The following is a 22,704-nucleotide window of genomic DNA, read 5'->3' on the forward strand; positions in this document are numbered from 1 at the left end:
AAAAAGGGTCTTGTTTAAGGCATGCAAAGACCCACGCCAAAGCAGAACATTATGAATATAATGGTCATGACATAATCCATAAAAATTAACTTATCACAACAAGAACAAAAGCAACTTTTATATTACTCAGCTATAAAGAAGAATAAAATTATGGCATTTGCAGGCAAATGGATGAAATTGGAGAATATCATGCTAAGCGAGATAAGCCAATCTCAAAAAAAACCAAAGGATGAATGATCTTGCTGATAAGCGGATGATGATACATAATGGGGTGTGGGAGGGAGGCAAGAATGGAGGAAGGAGGGACTGTATAGAGGGAAAAGAGGGGTGGGAGGGATGAGGGGAAGGAAAAAATAACAGAATAAATCAAACACTTTTACCCTATGTAAATGTACGATTACACAAATAATATACCTCTACTTCATGTACAACCAGAGAAACAAGTTGTACCCCATTTGCTTACCATAAAAAATAAATAAATAAATAAATAAATAGAACAAAATCGATTTGTAGCAACTGGCATGCAAGAAAGCACAGATCATGAAATATTATCTAAATATAGTTTCTAATTTAGCTCTGTTACTGTTATTCTGTTATGTGTATTCCGGCTAAAATCCCCCTAAATTTTAATTTTAATATGTAAATTCTATTAGAAAGGTCCATATATGTATGTATACAATGTGGCAACCTTTCAGGACAGCTGCTGAATATGAAGTAATAAAAAGGGAAACACAAAAGGGCCAGATAGAATTAACACAACACAGAACAGTGAAAACATTCAAGATGGAGATGACTCCAGTAAATAGTTAAAGAAATTCAAAAGCCATAAATATGAACAATAACTGAAACAAATATAATTGAAACAATAAAAGAATTAGAATAAAGGGAATGGCATCACATAAACAAGTGGAAATGTGGACAGGGAGCCAGGGAGCAAGTTGGTATAACAAACAGTAACACTCATAACACTTAACACAATCCAAATAACTCCCTACTGTCACAGGAAAAGACAGTTAATGAAACAAACCAGTGCATCCAGATGTAGACCCAAATAAATGTAAATTTAGTATTTGACAGATGTAATGTTAAATGAGTAAGCAAAAGATGAATTTTGAACAAACACTGGTCTAATCACTTGAAATCAAATGTAAGTTCATATAGCTGCTGAGATCAAACTAAGATCCAAATGAATCAATGACTGAAAAATAATTAAATGTTAAAGGACTAAGAAGAAATTCCATTTGTAGAGATATATATGTAGGGCTGGGGAGATAGCTCAGTTGGTAGAGTGCTCGCCTTGTAAACACAAGGCCCTGGGTTCGATCCCCAGCACCGCAAAAAAAAAAAAAAAAAAAAAAAAAAAAAAAGAAAAAGAAAAAGATATATATGTAATTTCATTTTTTCTGACCTTATTTTTTCCTAAAGTTGAAGCATCCTTGAATGGTTGGTATGAATGACTTACTTGTTGTATATTACTCATAAATTTGCTCCTGCATTCTGCCTTACATATCACTATCAAAAATGGGACTAAAGGGCTGGGGATATAGCTCAGTTGATAAAGTGTTTGCCTCTCATGCATAAGACCCTGGGTTCAATCCCCAGCACCACGAAAAAGGGGGCGGGGGATAAAGTGTTACTTTTCAGTACCTATCAAGTCACTGTTTCTATAATATGCAGACTTAATAATCACACTACTGTCATTTGCAGAGACTATCACTAAAGGTCAAACATGAAATTAATAGTACATGGACTCTGGGAAAAAGAAGAAATGTTGAGACTAGGAAATCAGGATTGGAAAGGAAATTTATGCCTAGATCAACTTTTGTACAAATTGAATTTTATGCTATTTACCATTTGAATGTATTATAGATTTTAAAATATAATCTGGGAGTGACAGTAAAACTGGTACATTTTCAAAGGGTAATCGAATCCAATTTTTAAATGTGCATAGATAGCCCTTACTGAAAATTTTATCATACAGTTACTAGTACAAGTACCTAAAAATGAACATATGAGACATATAAAAATATAAACCTGTAACACACTATTTGTATTTATGGGATGATACATAGGACATTATATACATGGTAAGATATCCATTATTCATGCTTATTCAACATTTACTAGGAACCTACTATGTACCAGGCAGTTACAGGAGCTTGAGTCACAGTATTCCAAAGGACAAAAATCTTTTGTTGACATCCTCTTTGAATTTACATATTGGCAGCCACAACCAAATCTCTACCAGGCTAACAATAAATCAGAGTGCAGAGAAGTATTGCAATGGAAGATGGCAGATGACCTTACATTTTTCCAACCTAACACAGGTCCCAAGTGTTAATGCAGAACAAATGAATCCCTACAAATTTTAAAATATACAATATAACTCTGACCTCCGTGACTATGGTATAAGTTCACTGATTTTAAGAGATTCACTCAGTCTACTAAATGGTATGTTTATAACCTATACAATAACAATGTAATTTCAAAGCCAGGCTACCCTATCTATATACTATGATACACCAATTGTTCAATCCCAGGTACTGGCAGATACATCATCTATTCCCCTAACATGAAAAATAATTAATCCCAAGTATTCAACTGCCAATTGTATACTGGTCACTAAAGTTACAAAACACACTGACCCACTGGGATAGCTATATTTGGTCTGATGCTTTAGGGGGACCATTCTAGGTCAAAGGAACCCCCAAGCAGAACTTAAGTCAGAAGCTCAACACTACTTAAACAGACTTTTGGAACCCTACAACCTGAAAATAATCTGGAAATTACTCCAGGTTGCCAAAGTATCCTCATTGTAAGACAAAAGAATTGACAGTGTTTGACAATTTAACAGGGTAAAAATGGACAAAACTTACGTAAGGACTTTGTGAAAATGACTATATTCATGACCATCATAATTACTGACCCAAACTGCAACAATTATAGCATGAACAACTACTCAAAATTAAGGTTCCTTGAAATCTCCAATATTTGGGATTTAAGCCCTTGGGGGCTGAGTATACACAGTGGAAAGTCCACAATTACAAAAGTTATTCAGAGAAAAAGACCTACCAGTGTGAGTTGGGTCACTTGGCTCCAAAACTTCAGTGATAAAATTCCCCTGGAATCCAATGTAGCAAAATCTTATTCCCCTTCTTATCATGAATTTCACATCATCTATAATGTTAGATAACCCTTCTATGTATCTTAAACTTTATTATACTTTTCCTCATTTCCCTGAGTAAACCTAGAAACTACTATATACGTAATTGTATGTCTAGTATACACACCATGGCACATGGGGCATTTAATTTATGCAAGTTAAATGCAAATAAAATAAAAGAGCCACCAGGTATGGTGGCATGGTCTATAGTCCCAACACGTCAGATGACTGAAGCAGGAAAATTGCTTGAGCCCAAGCAATCAAATCAACCAGAGAATGAGTGAGAAGAAGAGTTATGATTAATTTTTTAAAAAGTCCTATTAAAACACAGTTAAAACAAACAGTAATAAGACCAGTATGATAAAAAGAACTGACAGACTAATGAATAAAATACACCTTAGAAACGTACAGTATTATATATATATATGTAATACTATGACAAAAATTAAAGGTATTGGGCTAGGGATGTAGCTCATTGATAGAGCACCTAGCATAAGCAAGGCTCTCTGTTCAATTTGAAAGGAAGGAAGGAAGGAAGGAAGGAAGGAAGGAAGGAAGGAAGGCAGGCAGGCAGGCAGGCACTATTTTTTTTTAGTTGTTAAAGGGCCTTTATTTTATTTACTTATATGTGGTGCTGAGGATCAAACCCAGTGCCTCCCACATGCTAGGCAAGCGCTCTACCACTGAGCCACAGCCCTATATATTCACACATTTCAAAAATAAAAAATAAAAAGGGCTAGGGGTGTGGCTTAGTGATAGAGCATTTGCCTAACATGGGTGAGACTGAGGTTCTATCCCCAGACCTAAAAAAAAAAAAAAAGAAGGAAAGAAAACTAAATGCCAATAAATTACACTACAAATAGTAAAAATGGCAAATTTTATGTTATACATATTATCACAAAAAGAGAAAAATGGATTACCTGAACCTTACAAATACTGGCATATCAAGTCTACCACCAAAAGAACTCCAACTGTACACAGAAAACTCTTATTCTAACACTGGATATACCTGCCCCATTCTCCCAGCACTTATATATCTCAGTGTCAATTTTTTAAAAAATAACTGAACAGGTATAGTTCACCCATCTTCTACCAGAAAGCAAGCTTTATGTAGTACCTTCTACACACCTTATGTTTTTCAATTAATATATTCTTAAAATTTTCTTCCATTTCAGACTGTTTCCTCACTTAGTGTTACAGCATTCTAGTATTCCATTGTGTGAAAAAACCAGTTGTCCCTTGCTGATGGACTCTGGGGGTTATTTCTGATCTTTCATTATTTTACAACATTCTTCAAATGAGACATGGTGGTACACACCTGGAATTCCAGCTACTCTAGAGGCTGAAGCAGAAGGATGGCAAATTTGAGGCCACTCTGAGTATCCCAGTGATGCTCTCAAAATAAAAGGCCTGGGGATTAACCCAATGACAATGCCTCTGGGTTCAATCTCCAGTACCACACACACAAAGAAATCCAAGATTATATATGCAATTTTTGTTTCAAATTTGCAGATACGTAGTATCATTCTGAGAAGAGAGATCACTAAATCAAAAAGAACAATTCTGATAAATGTCTAAAATGCTCCCCGTAAGTACTATACTATTTTGCATTGTAACAGTTCACAAGTGCCAAATTTTTCAAGTCTTCCAACAAAGTTCTGAAATATTAACTTTCTGTACTTTTGTTTTACATTTCTCTTACAAATAAACTTGAATATTCTTTCACATTTAAGTGCTGTTTTTCTGTGAACTATCTGTTCACGCTATGACTCATTTTTAACTAAAGTTTTCTGACATTATGTTTTAGAAGCTTTTTATATATTAATGGAAATTAACACTTGGTAATAAGTGTTACAAATATTTTTCCCAATTTCTTATCTTTTGACTTGATTTCCAGTGATTTTTTAATGAGGCATGTTTCTTCTTTTTAGCTGCATTTTTAAATCTTATGGCTTTTATTTCTGAAAACACAGAAAGATAATCCAAAAGTGAAGGATGGGTTCATGCACAAATAAAATGCATATTTAACCAATTGGGATACAGAAAAAGAGTAAATTCTTTCATTATTTTAAAAAAAAAAAATCAGATAAAAACTGGGAGTTTTAATAATCCCAACTACTGGCCTGTACTCCCAGTTATTTGGAAGGCTGAGGAAGAAGATAACAAGTTCCAGGCAAGTCTCAGCAACTTAACAAAACTCTGCCTCAGAATAAAATTTTAAAAAGGGTGTCTGGGCAGTGATCAGTGGTATAACACTTACCTAGCATGTACTAAGCCCTGAGCTTGATCCCCAGTATCACTAAAATAAATAAATAAATCACATTAAGAAAAAAAAGATATTGGTGGGGGGCTAGGGGTGTAGCTCAATGGTAGAACAAGTGTTTAGCATGTCCAAGGCTAGGTTCAATCCCCAACCATCCTCCCCATAGCCCAAAAAGAGAGAGAGTCACTTTGGAAGAATAAGGAAAAAAATAAAACAAATATATTGATTTGGTCTCAGAGTTACAAATTTCTTTCTCAAACTACATACCAAGTCAAACATTTATTTAAATATGTTAAAGTCAATTGAATTTTGTTATCACATTCATCAATTTTTATTTTAGGGGTACTTCTTTGATATCCAATTATTTTCAGCATTCTTTTTTTTTTTGGGGGGTGCTGGGGATCAAACCCAGGGCCTTGTGCTTGCAAGGCAAGCACTCTACCAACTGAGCTATCTCCCCAGCCCCTTATTTTCAGCATTCTTGACAGAGAGACATTTTAATGTTTTGAAAGGGCTGTCTGCCCCCTTGACTCCTACAGGAAACTTTACTATCTTGAGCATAAGACAACTACTCTCAATTTCTAACCACCTAGCTGTTTTGTTGCTGCTGTTGTTATTTATTTATTTTTTGTGGTATTGGGCAACTGAACCAGGGGTGATCTCCCACTGAGCTGCATTCCCCAGGCGTTTTTAAATTTTATTTTAAGACTCAGGCCATAAATTGCTGACACTACCTTCAAACTTCCACTCCTTCTGCCTCATCCTCCAGAGTAGATGAGATTATAAGCATGGGCCACCATATCCAGCTGAAATGGTATATTTTCATTAAGCCAAAAATATTTTTACTTTTAATTAAAGCACCCCAAAGGAAATTATAATTACTTATGTCTAGAATAACCAACATGAACATTATGATTTTGCTTTTGGAGGAGGGGGGAGGGGATGCTGGAGATGAAACCCAAGGTCTCCTACTTCTTAGGCAAGTACTCTACCACTGAGCTATATCCCCAACCCCAGATTTCGACATTTTTAACTTTATTAGGAAAATGCACTAAAAAAGTTTACGACAATTACTTAAATTGTGGGTAAGGGGAAAAAACTACCTGAAGCAAATTATGCCCAGTACCACAATCTGTTTTTCAAAATCTTATCAAATGGAAAGGACTGTAACTTTCTGTATTCCAATTAAACTGATATATCATACAATAAAAATTTAATATTCCCTTGGACATCTTTCTTAAAGAATAGTTCCTTTCTCAGGAGTGGTTGGCACATGCCTATTCATTAGGATCACAAGTTTAAAGTCAGTCACAGCAATTTACCAAGACCCTGTCTCAAAATAAAAATAAAAAGGGCTGGGGATATATCCCAGTAGTAGAGCACCCCTGGGTCCAATCCCCAGTACCACAAAAAGAAAGGAAGGAAGGACGGACAGGCAGAGACACAGACAGACATGCTAAGGGTGTTATATTAGATGAATGATATGAACTCTTGATATTGACATACCCAGATCTGTCATGGAAACAATTCCAATCTCAGAAAGGAAACTGAATTTTATTGTCTTCAAATTTTGTCTTAATTTCAATAGACAGTTTTCCTATTTGGAGAAATCCTTGTTTACCTCAGGGGCTGGCCATGCTTAGCCCTGGGAGGCCAAAGTTGTTTGGCTGGTTTTACAGAATTCTATTTCTTGACAAGTCAGGTGACCACAATACCAGAATTGCTAACAGGGTTTTAGCCACAACTGAAGCTCATCAAGAATATGCGTTTTCTGCAATTGGTTGAAGTGTCACAGTAGGAAGTAAGGAAATGAGAATCCCCACTATCACCACATGACAATAGCTCCATTAGTCCAAGACAAAGGTGCTAATTAGGCATGTAAAGCCACTAAAGCTAATGTCATCAGGAAGGAAGCTGTGGCCACAGGCTCACTTGAAATTTGTTGTCAAAGGCCAGGTAGTAAATATTTTTCACTTTTGCAGACCATATGGTCTCTGTCCCAATTAGTCTATTCTGGTACAGTAGCATAAGCTACATATACAAATGTAAGAAGTTGTCACTGTACCAATAAAGTTTTAGGTAATAAAATTTAAATTTATCACTATTTCAGTGTGTCTTGAAATATTATAATTCTTTTGATTTTCTTCAACCATTAAAAAACATGAACACCTCTCAGCTCATAGGCTATACAAAAATTGTGGTGTGCCAAATTTTTTGAACCCTCATACACAGAATTAGTTAGGCACCCTTTTGTGTTTGAAGATGTTCTTTGAAGAAAAACAACTGAACAAAGTTCAATTAAATACAAAGCCAGAGAAATTGTTTTCTTTCATGGGATGCCAAATCAAAAGACAAATATGGAGCAAGCCTATGCTATGTATGACCTTAAGTTCTTTGAAGATACTAAATTTTTAAAATATTCTGATAGCTGTGTAAACTGTCTTTACAGTGTAATATTCTACCTCTATTTTTGCCACCTTAACATTTTATGTATTATAGTTCAGTAGTACATTCACACTTTTATGGAACTAATCTCCAGAATTTTTTTCCTCCTACAAAATTGAAACTTTATACCCTTTATCCCCTACCTCCATTCTACTTTGTTCTATCAATTTGGGTCATGTTCATGTGGGATTTTTTTTTTTTTTTTTTTGTAATGGGAGATTGAATCCAGGGGTGCTTAAATCATGAAATCACATTTCAGCTTTTTTTATTTTTTTGTTTTGAGATAGGACCTCACCAAGTTGCTGAGGCTAGCCTTGAACTTGCAATCCTCTGGTCTCAGACTCCAGAGTGGCTGGGATTACAGTGAGAGCCACAATGTCCACCTGGGTCATATACTTTTGAAGCTATACCACATAATCATTTTGGGACACAAGTGCTAGGCAACAATTTGTGTTATTATTATTTTTTAAAGCAGCAGAAGTGAATCCATTAGGGAATCTATACATGAAAGTTGTAAAATGTTAAGGTATTTTAGGCTAAAAATATTAGCAAATATTGATCTTCCTAGCAGCCACATGCTAAAATATAACTATCAGATCAGTCATGGTATCTGCTGCACACACCCTCAACCTAGTCTGTGGAAAACAGAATTGTACAAATTTCCTATCAAATACAAAACCATAGAAAATGTGTTCTTTCATAGGGCACCAAATCAAAGGACAAAAATGGAGTAAGTCTATGTTATGACCTAAAGTAAAAAACTCTGGCCAAAAAAAGATTTGAACCAAGATTTTCTGGTTTTCAGGAATGTGGTTCATAGAACAATCAGGTAAAAGGACAAAAGCTGAAGTTGAAGGATTTCACAAAACAAAAAGCTATGAAGGATATATAAACTCAAATTGTTAAGAAGATGAAACTATGCATGAAGGAGAAAATAGAATAATTAAACATAAACTGAAACAGTCTCAAAAGCACAGATCTAGAGCAATGATTCTTACCCAGACCACAGGACAACCCTTGGGCAGTGCTGTGAAAATTCTGTAGAGACCTTTTTATTTTTTTCATAATGACCAAGATCACTATTGATGTTTGGAGGAAAGCAGCCAGGGATATAAGATATCCTGCAATGCAGCACACAGTCCCTCAAAACAACAACTGAAATATACCACCAGACTCACTACTTAGTACCTAGATACATAACAAAAACTTAGGAAGTCATATAACAGCTCAGTAATTCATGATATGTTACGAAACAAAGTTCAAATAGGAGTGCTGACACAAGATTTCAATACTATACCAAACTACAAATCTAGTTGAAAACCTGACTCTAATACCAGTTACTGCTTACTGCAAAACTGACAGATTTAGCTGCAAATAAGAGTTTTTCAGGGAGGATGAAGAACTGATTAGGTTAAGTTTCCTTAAATCCCTTACTGTTCCTAAGAGGAATGGCAATCAATTCTAAAATTAGGTTCTTGTGAAACAGGATATCACCACACACTGAAAATGCCTTAAGTGGCTGGGCAGGTAATATAAAAAAGAACTATAAAAAAGAACAACAGGATGGTATACAATGTGGTAAACAACAGAGTAGAAGGCCCTACTTTAAAATAAGCCTACCACTACTTGGCCTCAGTGGCAACAGTCCCTAAAATGAGGCTTCTCGTTTTCTATCTTTACTTTTTCTTTTTTTTTTCTTCTGGTACTGGATTGAACCCAGAGCCACAGGCATACTAGGCAAATACTATACCACTGAGCCACACCCTAGCCTTCAGTTTAAATCACTCAATCCCTGATATTTCAGAACTACATTAAAAATAGAATCTATATTTTTATGTAAAACCTTTGAAATTTTTATATATTCACCCAATTTTAAAGAAATATTTTTGGGGGGATCAAGGAGACCTATCTATAGCAAGGATCTAGTCCACGGGATCCTCGTTTGCTCACAGTCCATCACTCACTATCTGACAAAGTTGTTTAATCCACAGTTAAGAAATATAATCACAGACAGCCAGGCACAATGGTACATGTCTGTAATCCCAGAGACTGGAGAGGCTGAGACAAGAAGTTCAAGGCCAAGACATCTCAGCAACAAAGTGAGACCCTGTCTCAAAAAATAAACAGGGCTAGGGGTGTACCTCAGTGGTTCAATCCCACTCCGGGTTCAATCCCGGGTATCAAAATATAATACATATAGGGGAAGAGTTACAGGCAGGGGTGTGGCTCACTGGTAGAGCACTTGCCTAGCATAAACAAGGCCTTAGAGGTTTGATACCCTGCAAAAAAGAAAAAACAAATGTAAGTACACTAAAGCATGGTGGAGTGGCACTCGCCTATAATCCAGCTACTTAGGAGACAGAAGGAGCAAAAGTTTGAGGTCAGCTTGAGCAATTTAGCAAGGCCCTATGCAACTTAGTGAGACCCTGTCTTCATATAAAAAATAAAAAAGGCTACAGATGTGGCTCAGTGGTTGAGCACCCCTGGGTTCAATCCCTCATACCAAAAAAAGAAGTAGTAGCACATTGGACTAAAAATAATTAAGGGTTGGGACAAAAATTTCACAAACTACTAACCCTTTGCAAGTTGGAAGTTAGTTTTTTCCTATTTTCCCTACCTATCTTAATCTATTCTTTCCCAATCTATTTCATTCTAATTCATACAACTACATTCAAGTAAACTGTGATCCAGTTTCAAACACTGCCAATGAAAACTGCTAAGCCCACGCCCCAAGTTGAGTTGACCAGGTAGTGCTTCATACTCATGTGTCATGACACATGAAAAAAAAATCACAAATAGCCAAAACTGTGAAAAAGCAGAAACTTTACATAAAATTGTAAAAGCATTTATAAAAATATTCTGTTGGACTGATGCATTAAAAAAAAAAAAAAAATGAAGCCAATCAAATTTCTAATAAAGAGCCAGAAATCCTAGCATCCCTAGGCCCATATTACTAGGAAATTAGTACCAGCCAAGTACCAACAAGTCATCCCCTTTAGATGAATGGTGCATGTTCCAGTTAACCACAATCCCAAACACTCTTAGATGCATCAGTTACCTCTACCATCACATTTGCACATCACATTTGTTAATATTTCAGAGTAATCGTTCTTCTATCATTTCTATCAAAGGTAGATAAAAAAGACAAGGAAAACAAAAAACGAAAGACAAGTATTTCAAGAAAAAGGAGAATGAAAACCAGAACCATCTCACAATTACCCCATGTGGTTCCTGCAGGCATTTGCAATTGCAACCCCTGAAACAAAGGATGAAGAAGTTAGTTGTTAATTGCTGTGTTAGAAGCTGAGAAACAAGCAGAGTAAAAGCATCAGAGGCCAGTGTGGCATCATATTAACTGCAGAACACAAACCACTGTTTGGATGTTACTATCTAACTAAACTGGGATAGGACAGGCCTAGTAAAATTATATTCTCAGGAACCGGAATCTGGCTGTCAAAAGTAATCATAGTAAAAGGAAATGAAACTGAAAGAATATGCAAGAAGCCAACACGCAACACACAGGTGAGGCCGTGAGGGCCAGAAGCAGCAAAGCTTATAAGAAAGGTGCCATAAGAAAGCAAAACCTAGCCGGGCGCAGTGGCGCATGCCTGTAATCCAGCGGCTTGGGAGACTGAGGGAGGAGGATTGAAGTTTAAAGCCAGCCTCAGCAGCTTAGTGAGGCCCTAACTAGTTTAGTGAGACCCTGTCTAAAAATAAAAAACAAAAAAGGGCTGGGGATGAGGCTCAGTAGTTAAGTATCCCTGGGTTCAATTCCTGGTACCCAAAACAAACAACCAAACAAACAAAACCTATGAATGGGCTAAAAACACGAAGTAGAGAAAAACCAAAGTGGACAGACAGGCCGACACCTATAAGGACAAATTATGAGACACAAAAGTAAGCAGAGAAACAGACAAGTTCAGTGATATGAATGATACAACCCCAATGTAAAGATGTAGTACCTCCTGCTGAGTGAGTTTCCTGGGGCTTCTCTGAACCCAGTTATCACCCTTAAGAGGCTTAATCATATTAAAGTCTCCCTACATTTGTAAATGCATATGATCTTAGTCAGCATTATCTCTCCAAGGGGGGGGGGGTTGTAGGGGAACTGCTTACCGTTATGGGAACTCACCAGAGAATTTACTTCTAGCAATTGAAGTGCCTAACCTAGCCAAGCATGGTAGCACACATCTATAATCCCAGCAATTTAGGAGGCTGAAGCAGGAGCAAGTTCAAACCCAGTCTCAGTAACTTAGTAAGGCCCTAAGCAACTTAGCAAGACCCTGCCTCAAAATAAAAAATCGAAAGGTCTAGGGGTGTAGCTCAGTGGTAGAGCAACCCTGGATTCAATCCCCAATAACACACACACACACACACACGCGCGCGCGCGCATGCACGCACAAATAAAAATAATAATAAAGAAAGAAAAGAGAAAGTGCCAAACCAATACCAATATTAAGAAGCAAAAGAGCCCCTCAAGAAGAATACAGTTTGGGGAACTGACTATGAACTTGTGGACACGTATGATGATACTTCTAGATGTTCTATGACTGGGTTGACTTCTAGTTTTATAGCAATTAAATGATACTAGAAATATTCATAGTAACTGGATTCTGTTAGGCTAAAGCAATTTTGAATTATACATAAAGAAAAAAAAGACAGTCACATTTAGCAATCAATAGGAGGAAATGCCCTGGACCTGTCACATACAACTCCTACAGTCTCAAGAAACTTCAGAACTCAAAAGGAATCCAATTTTCACTTTAATGACAACTGAACAGCCTGGAGAGCAGCAAGAGTTAAAGCAAATAGTCTATGAAGAGAAAGATGAGCTAAAATGAAGGCCATGTCTACAGAGATTACAAAAGCTCAATTGAGACTGAAAAACAAAAGCACTTAAGCCTCCAGAAAGCAAGACAACAAGTATGTGGAATCAGAAATAAGCTAAAGTGAATCACAGAAATGATAAAGCACTAGAGACGAGTTCTGTGAATATCTTAAAACTGATATAAATCAGCCTGTTTCTTGAAATAAAATCTCAATTGCAAAAAACAGACCCTCAAAAAGAATGCAGCTATTTGAAATTAGTCATACTGAAGCAGGAAGGCAGGCAGGCAGGCAGGCAGGCACAACTTGCACATCCCAGCACATGATACAAATAACATGCAAAGCACCCAGTTTAGCTACCACCTGTGCTCTCAGAAAGTTTAATGTGAAATATGGCAACAGGTAAACAGTAGGAAAGACCGGAGGTGAAAATAGTGATCTAAAAGGTTATAGGGAGATAGTGCAGTGGCACACACCTATACTCCCAACCACTTGGGAGGCTAAGAAAGTTCAAGTCCAGTCTGCACCATTTAGCAAAATCCTGAGTCAAAATACAAAGTAAAAAGGGCTGAGGGCTGGGGACTGGGGATGTAGCTCATTGGTAGAGCAACTGCCTAACATGAGTGAAGACCTTAGTTCAACCCCCAGTATTACAAAAAAAAAGGCATGGGAGGTGGAATGCTGGGGATGTAGCAAGTGAGTGGTAGAAAACTTGCCCAGCATGCATTAAACCCTGAATTGCATCCTCAGTACCACCAAAAGAAAACAGTAAAATGACATAAAAAGCAGGTATTGGGAAAGTATGGCCCACAGACCAAATGCAGCTACTGGTTATTTTTTAAAACTAGTTGTTGGAATAGTCATATTCATTTATCCATTGTCCATAGCTGCTTTCCCTGCTGCAATGGCAGAATCCATATGGCACAAGAGCCTAAACTATTCACTAACAGACCATATACTGAAAAAGTTTGCCAATTCCTATCACAGACAGCACAAGCCAGTGGTAGCAAAACTGACAAGACACTTACAGAAAGAGGGACTGAGATAATATGTAACTCATGTTAAAAGCAGGGCTCTGGAGCCAGGCGTGAATGGAGGCTGAAGCAGGAGGATCCCTAATTTGAGGTCAGCTTCAGCAACTTAGCAAGACCCTGTCTCAAAAAATAAAGAGGGCTGAGGATGGGTCTCAGTGGTAGAGTGTCCCTTAGGTTCAGTCTCGAGTATGGGGGACAGGGTAGGGGTGGGGGAGACAGGGGTGAAATATTGGGCAAAGATTCTGAAACTCCTACTGAGATACCCTCTTACTCTTGGAACCCTGAATGTGCTGGACACTTAGAATATTAGTTATATACCACATACCAAAGAAATATACAATGAAAAGACTCATTTAAAAAATACTAAGTAGAACATAAATGAATTATGAATATATTTATCTTCATATTATGGAAAGAAAGGGGAGAATAAATAATAAAGAAAAAGATATTTGAAGGGAATGGGGGAGGGGAGGGGAGGGAAGGGAAAGGGGAAATACTGGGAAATGATATTGGCCAAATTATATTGTTACACTGTGTGCATGTATGACTATGTAACATCAAATCCCATCAAGTACAAGTATAATGCATCAAATTAAAAATATGGGGAAAAAAAGATATTTAAGCTACATGAAATTATAATTTTTCCTTGGGAGGCTGAGAAATGAACATCACAAGTTCAAGACCAGCCTGGACAACTTAGCAAAACCTTGTCTCAAAATATTTCAAACAACAGTTGGGGATGCAGCTCAGTGGTAGAGCACTGCCTAGCAAGCAGGAGGCTCCGTGTTCAATCCCCAGTACTACCAAAAATATATATATATGAAAAAGAAACTAAAAACTTAAGACCCAAGTAGGATTTCTATCTCCTCTATCTCATTAGGAATCAAAGACATACATACTAAAATATCAAAGGAGACCATTTTTTCACCTTTGCAATTAACAGATTTATTAAAAACCTTAATACAGTATATTGGTGAGGATGTGTAAAAATGGGCATGCTCTACTAAAGGAATAGTACATTTTCTTCAACATTATGATATAAACATAGATATGTACAATTTATCTACAGGATGTTCACTGTAGCATTATTTACACACTTTAAAAGGACAGTGCAGGCTGGGGGTATAATTCACTGGTACAGTACTTGCCCAGAGAGCCCCAGAACAGCAAACAAACAAAAACAAAAACGGGCACCAACTGAAACAAGGGTCCAAATATCAGAAAACAAAATTAATTTTTATATTCAGTATTATATTATGTACAAATTTGAAAATGATCTTATTAAAGTATATTTAATGGCATCAGATGTTTGCAATACGCTTAAATAGCAGTCAACAAAAAATGTGACTAATGATCCTAACTATCAACAGACTGTCATCCTCCCCCAAACTAACTCACTTTTGAACCTAGAAAAAAGATTGTAATTTAAAAAAAAAAACAGAAACAAAATTCAACTAATAACTTTAGCAAATATAATTCAAATTCATTGAAAAATAGAAATTTTTTTCCAGAAATGTTAAGGTTGGTTTATAATTAAGAAAACTATTATCAAATACAACAAAAAGGCCAAAGAAAAATATCTGCTTTCATGTTCAACTATCACTTACCTGATTGAGAGATATCCGTTCCTTTGTCCAGATCACCTTTTGAGATAGCAATGGAAGGATTAATTCCTCCAAATCCTGAAAGCCAAATTTAGGGATTGACATAGCAAATTACGAAAACCACAGGACCCCTATACCTTGACTGTTGGGACAGTGATTATAACTTATTAGATTCACTTATTAGCCTAAGTAAGGCAGAAGACATGCTGGTGAAGAAGGCTAATACTGGAGCTGATAATGTAAGTGTAAGTAATAAAGACAATGTCCCTTCTAAGCTATGCAAAGACCCACAGCAAAGAGATTCCTCTACAGGGATGATAGTAACATGGCCCATGAAGATTATGTATCATTCTACCATGCACTTAATGTATAGACCATAAGAGACTTTCCACTGCTGGTTCAAGTACAGATGTATTATTGTTATTGTACTATATACAATATGATTAAAATTGCTGTGAATGTTTGCTTTATTGTATAATTCTGTTCTAAAGTCTCTGTATATATACTGCAAAGTAGGGAACAGCATACAGGCCTGTGGCCCAAATCCCCACCTATTACCTGTTTTTGTAAATGAAGTTTTATCAGAACATAATCATACCCATTTGTTTCCATATTGTCCATGGCTGATTTCATGCTATAATTGCAGAGCTGAATAGATATTATCTGGCTCTTTACAAAAAATGTTTGCCAACACCTGCCACAGAGAATTCCTTTGTGTGACAGCTGGACAAAACCTAGATCTGGTCAAATGAAGGAGATTTATATTCTTAATTGTTTGCCAAATTAATTAGACTACTCAAAACAAACTGAGTTAAGTTAATCGAGTCAGAATACTGTATTATGATATGGTACAAGGGAAAGGACAAGTGATTAGAACTAATGATGACTATGAGCAATGACAACAAAATGTATGTGTGACTTCACAGGGCTTTCTGAAGAAAAACCTCCAAATTAGATGTCAGAGAATCTATAACAGGTTGAACATAACTAATCTAAAAATCCAAGATACAAAATAATCTGAAATCCGAAATTCTCCTAAATACAAACAGAGCATTTTGGATTTCAGATTTTCAGATTAGGGATAACCAGTATGTAAATAAACCCCAAATCCAAAAAACTCTGAAGTCTATATAGTTCTAGTCCCAAACAATTCAGATAAGGGATATTCAACCTGTGGGCATATATAATAACATAACATTGTCATTGGTAAAGAAGTATCAATGTAAGTCATTACTATATGGGACAGATTTAGAACCATATGTGAGTAACTCTCTATGGTTCCCATCATACTGCATTTTCTTTTTTTTGAGGGTCATCATGAGGTATTGTAAAATGAAGTGATATATCAAAAACACAGCCGAGTGTGGTGGCACATGCAAGTAATCTCAGCAGCTCAGAAGGTTGAGGCAGAAGGGTCCCAAGTTCAAAGCCAGCCTCAGCAACTTAGCTAGGCCCTAACTCAGTAAGACCCTGTCTCTTAAAAAAAACAAATACAAAAAGGGGTTGGGGTGACTGGGGAGATAGCTCAGTTGGTAGAGTGCTTGCCTTGCAAGCACAAGACCCTGGGTTCAATCCCTAGCACCCAAAGAAACAAAAACAAAAACAAAAAAAGGGGGCGGGGGCTGGGAATGTGGCTCACTGGTTGAATGCCCCAGGGTTCAATCCTCTGTACCAAAAAAAAAAAAAAAAAAAAAAAAAGTACAAATGATCACAAAACACTTATGATAATAATCTATCTGGACCTGTCCCCTGTCATTAAAAAGATTTTTTTAGCTGGACATGATATAATCCCAGCAACTCTTGAGGCTAAGGCAGGAGGGTCAAAAGCTTCAGGCCAATCTCAGCAATTTAGTAAGACCCTCACAATTTAGCGAGACCCCATCTCAAAATTAAAAAAAGGACTGGGGATATAGCTCTGTGGTAAAGGGCCCCTGTATTCAATCACCAATACAAAAAGAAAATTTTTATTTAGCAGGGCCTAGTGGTGCACACCTCAGGAGGCTGTGGAAACTGAGGCAGTTCAAGTTTGAGGCCAGTTGTGACAACTTTGCAAGACCTTGTCTCAAAATAAGAAATAAAAAGGTAGGGAAAAAAAAAAAAAAGGTAGGGATATAGCTTATAGCTCAGTAGTAAGCACCCCTGGGTTCAATCTCCATTACTGCCCCCCCAAAAAAAATCAATTTTAAAAATAAAATTGATTGGTCAGCATGCTTGAGGCCCTGAGTTTAATCCCCAACACCGCAGGAAAAATGTTAAGACTATTTTGACTTCCAGAACTTCCAAAATCACATGCATTCAACTCTAAAGGATATTCAAAAGTGACAGTAGTGATTCCATGATTCCATGCATTTCCCCAGATCCATATCTATCTCTACTTTTTGAGTCCACATTCAAGTAGCCAGTTTAAACTGGAAGAAAGAGTTCATTATTTTGAAAGAAATAAAAAAGTGGTTGTTTTACATAAAATGAAAAAAGAAAGGAGGTATGGAGGGCAGGTAAGGAAACAAAGACATTTCAGAACACAAAAGATAAAAAAAACCGTAGGATAATCCATTACTATAAATATTCACTTGGCTGTCAATGCTAGGTAGAATAAATCAGTGTAAGAAAAAGTAGAGGTACCACTTCAATATCTGCTTCTTGGGTCTGGCTAGTTTTAATGGTACTACTGTATACACTGACTCATTATAAGACTGGTTTTGAAACCAAAAATTTCCCTGAAGAAAGTAATCAGAGTAGTACACTAAGATTAATATTTACAATTAACATTTAAATAATAAACTAAATGCAGTAGAATGCACCTATTTGTTCCAGAACTTGGGAGGTTGAAACAGAAGGATCACTGAGACCAGGAGTTTCAGACCAGCCCGGGCAACACAGTGAGATCCCATCTCAAAAACAGATAAGTGTTTTTAAAACTTAAAAGTAGGCTATTATACAGAGAAAAAGAAAAAATGATTAGATAAAACAGGATAAAAATAGCACATGGGTGGGTTGCAGGATCATTTCCCTCTTACTACTACTTACAGATAGTTTCCAATATAAAGTCTTTACACGTATAAACATAAAATACTTATAAATAAAAAACAAAAGAACAGAACCTGCTGTGTATACCCAGTGCCCTGAATGGATGCCAACACTGCCATGGTATAAAGACTAAACTGGGGGATGTCGTGGGGGGGGCTTGAAGACTAGACTATGGAGGAAAAGAGAAAGGAAATTAGAAACAGGTTATGCTATGACAAAAAAGAAGAGAGATAACACAGGAATGGAAGGAGAAAGGAAATAAGAGTAAATAAAACGATCATTCATTCACTTTACTTGTGAACCATTTCAATGTTCCATAGAGTCCCACATGGAGATTTTCAAAGACTGCAAGGCCTTTTTGATTACATACCATTTTAAGTCCAAAAGCCCAATGATGAGTACTACTCCACATATTAAAGGGTAGTACAATCAAGAAGGCCTTGCAGGCCAGTGCAGAGGCACACACCTATAATCTCAGCAAATGGGGAAGTTGAGACAGAAAGATCAGAAGTTCAAGGCCAGTCTGGGCAACTTAGTGAGATCCTGTCTCTACATAAAAAATAAAAAGGGCTCGGGATGCAGCTCGTTTAAAGCCCCTCCAGGTTCAATTCTCAGTACTCCCACCCTCACCCCTCCCACACAAAAAAAGAAGGTCTTATAGTCTTAAATTCTCCATTTATGGAACCTAAAACAATGAGCCATAGCCAGGCATGGTGGCATATGTCTGTAATTCCAGCAACATGGGAGGCTGAGATCAAAGGACTGCAAGTTTGAGGACAAACTCTGCAATTCAGCAAAATCCTATTTCAAAACTATAAAAAGGGCTTGGGATGCACTCAGGTGCCAAAAAGCTCCTCAGTTCAATCTCCAGTGCCACAAAAACAAAAAACAAAAACAAAAACAAAACACATCCTGCTTTTATAAGGCCCTTTTATGGTTCATTTTCTGTGGGATGCCCATTATGCCTGCCACAGTTTAACACCCTGCTACAGAAACAATAGTCACATTGATGTGTTCTATTACTACTATAGAGGAATCATGGTTATCCTAATATACCAATGCTGGGAATTCTCCCTAGGAAGATTCATCAGGTCCAATTTGGCATTCAAATTATAAAAAGCTGGGGTAGCGGGTCCTTCAGCCTTCAATCTAGACGTCAGAAGGATTAGAGAGGCTGAGACATGAAAATCACTTGAGTCCACCAAGGATACCATAGGTAAACCCTATTTCAAAAAATAAAAAAAGAGAAAGTTCTAAAAAGTTAACAGAATTCTTGAAGGTTCCCAGACCCTCCCCAAAGCCATCACCCCAAAATCATTAGCTATTAAAGGCTCCTCATCACCTCATCTAATCCTTTGAGCATAAGAACCTATTTACTATGAAAAGCTATCATAGGCTTTGAACAGACTAAGACAGTAAGGTTTCTAGAGAGTTAAGTATGTGGCTGGCCTCAGACAGACAGAAACAGAAAGAAGAAACTGCTGAGAAGGGTTTTAGCTAGAACAACATTACTAATTCACCCTAAGTTGTTGAAAAGGAAAACAGAAGGGATAGCCCAATATGCCAGGGAGGGAGGATATGTAGGATATGCTAGGGAGGGAGGGTATGTTAGGTGATCAAAACTGGCTTCTGACTCCTGATTCTAGTAAGCATTTCACTTCATACACATCAACTAAGTCTCTCATTAAGAATTTTCCAAGTCTCGGTTGAGGACATAGCTCAGTTGGTAGAGTGCTTGTCTCGCATGCACAAGGCCCTTGGTTCAATCCCCAGCACCACCAAAAAAAGAATAAAAATAATTTGTCCAGTTATAGCCAGGCAGGCCGGCTCAGAAGGCTGAGGCAAGAGGACTTTAAGTTCAAAGCCAGCCTCAGCAAAATCAAGATGCTAAGCAACTCAGTGAGACCCTGTCTCTAAACAAAATACAAAAAAGGACTGGGGATATGGCTCAGTGGTCAAGTACCCCTAAGTTCAATCTCCAGTACCCAAAAAAAAAAAAAAAGAATTTTCTCAGTTATTACACTATGTTTCTCTATGCTCACTAAAGGTCAAATTCCAAGACTCGAAATTGAAAAAACAAAACAAAAAAAACTCTGTTAACATTTAAATAGAAAATGGGAGGGCTAGGGATTGTAGCTCAGTGGTTGAATACTTGCCTAGCATGTGCAAAGCCCTGGGTTTGATCTCCAGGACCACAGACTATCAAAAAAAAAAAAAAAGAAAGAAAAAAGAAAAGAAAGAGCTGGGCCCGGTGGTACACTCCTATAAACCAGCAGCTCAGAAGGCTGAGGCAGGAGGATTGCAAGTTCAAAGCCAGCCTCAGCAACCTAGCAAGGCCCTAAGCAACTGGGCGAGAGACTGTCTCTAAATGGAATATAAAAAAGGGCTGGGGATGTGGTTCAGTGTTTAAGTGCTCCTGGATTTAATCCCTGGTACCCCCCCCAAAAAAAAAAAATTAAGAAAAGAAAGAAAACAGGGAAATGGGCTGGGTGCAGCTCAGGGGTAGAGCATATGCTTAGCATGCACAAGGCTCTGAGTTCAACCTCTAGCCCAACCAACCAATAAATAAATAAATAAAGGAGGAGGGCTGGAGATGTAGCTCAGTAGTACAGTGCTTATCTGGCAAGCATGAGGCACTGAATCCAATCCCCAGTACCAGAGAGTAACAGGAATTATGCTTTCAAGTTCCATTTGTTCCAGTAATTAGCAATATGACTTAGGTAAAGTTTTATTTGTGCTTTCCAAGGCTCATCTTTGAGATGGAGATACCTTGCCAAGCACAGTGGTCCATGCCTGTAATCCCAGCAGTTCAGGAAGCTGAGGCAGGAGGACCACAAGCTCAAAGCCAGCCTGGGCAATTTAGCGAGACCATGTCTCAAAATAAAAAATAAAAAGAGCTGGGGATGTGGCTCAGTGGTTTAATGTCCCTGGGTTCAATCCCTGGTACCAGGGGAAAAAAAAAAAAAAAAAAACCAGATAACTGATTTAACACACAACTCTTTGGGTTTGAGCAGGTTCTATGAAAATGTACATAGGCTCCTAGTAAATGCTCAATAAATGGCATCAAATGAACAAAAAGCTTTAAGTTACATATTTTCCCAATATAGAACTATAGAAAAGTATGTTCTAAGATGGTTTTTCTCCCCCAGAAAAGGCAAGACACCTGCAGAAATATGCAAAAAAGTCAGAGGGAGGAAGTATACTAAAATCAGGATAAGGTTAAAATTAAAAATCGTAAGTTGTAACTTTTTGGATACTCATGAATGGCCTAATTTTAAAACAGTTATAAAAAAAGAAGAAATGGGACAACCATATACAATAAACAAATTAACTACAATGAAGCATATAATACATAGTTCCTTCTATATATATAGCCCAATTTGTGAATGTACTTTCTTGGTGAGTTTGAGAAGAAATTAAAAAGCAAATTGATTTCATATATTCTAGGATCAGCTGTAAACACAAACCCCATAGAAAGAAAATGGGATAAGGAAGATTTGTGAACATAGTACATTTAACCTACACTAGGAGTTGGCAAACTTCGTATAAAGGGTCACATGATAATACCTCAGGCTCTGCAGACCGTAAGTCTCTGTCACAAGATCCTGCTGAAGCAAAAAAAACAACCCAGACAATAATGAATGATGACTATGTTCCAACAAAACTTTACAGAAAGCAGGAGCTTAGGGGTTGGGGGTGTAACCCAGTGGTAGAACATGAGCTGGGTTGGATCCCCAACACCAAAATCCTGGAGCTTATGCCACCTTGTTTACTTAGGAAACATTGCAGTTATGACCCTCAGCAGTAGTGATCACAAACTGAGTAAGTATATCATCCCTCCAAACAATTTTGATAAAAATATATTTTAGAGAAAGCTGCAAGCTTTCTAAGTACTGGCCTGTCATTTGTGGTCTGAAAATGGCATTTCTAAGAGCCTTCCTGACAGGAGACAAAGCAAAGTCAACCTTTCCTCTCCTACTTACCTTTTTTACTGTGTTACCTTAATCACTGTGACCCCCCCTCCTCTTCTGCTGTGTGGCCACTCACATGGAACATCTGGTGGACTCTAAAACACTGTTCAAAGATATCCTTCACAATCCAGCCTAATGAAAAGTTACAAAAAGAAAGAAAATTATCTGCATTCAGTTAGGTCAGCCTCCATTGCATTAAGAAACAGTGGCAGGTATGAAAGGGGAGAACAAGTAGAAGAGAGAAAAACACATGATGTTGCTCAGTTTAACTCAATCATTTCAAATGCAAATACTCACTTCCTAATGGGAAAAATCCAATATAACACTTATGGTACGTTATACATATTTTATCCTTTTTTTTTTGGCAGAG

General features: G+C 37.2%; 1 long non-coding RNA gene across 12 annotated transcripts in view; it reads right to left on the reverse strand.

Annotated features, from left to right (window-relative positions):
• LOC124971839 (uncharacterized) overlaps nucleotides 1-22,704 on the reverse strand; it is an 86,423-nt gene that overhangs the window by 51,507 nt on the left and 12,212 nt on the right. For 8 of the 12 annotated variants that reach the window (XR_007106383.1, XR_007106387.1, XR_007106381.1 and 5 more), the window contains exons 4-5: nucleotides 22,364-22,466; nucleotides 15,340-15,414 (exon numbers count right to left, since the gene is read on the reverse strand). This is a non-coding gene — a long non-coding RNA (uncharacterized LOC124971839). Of the gene's footprint in view, nucleotides 1-3,072; nucleotides 3,122-15,339; nucleotides 15,415-22,346; nucleotides 22,467-22,704 lie in introns of all 12 variants that reach the window. The other 4 variants (XR_007106386.1, XR_007106385.1, XR_007106380.1 and 1 more) reach the window with 3 other exon arrangements.

Source organism: Sciurus carolinensis, chromosome X (assembly GCF_902686445.1).
Source record: "Sciurus carolinensis chromosome X, mSciCar1.2, whole genome shotgun sequence".
NCBI lineage: Eukaryota > Metazoa > Chordata > Mammalia > Rodentia > Sciuridae > Sciurus > Sciurus carolinensis.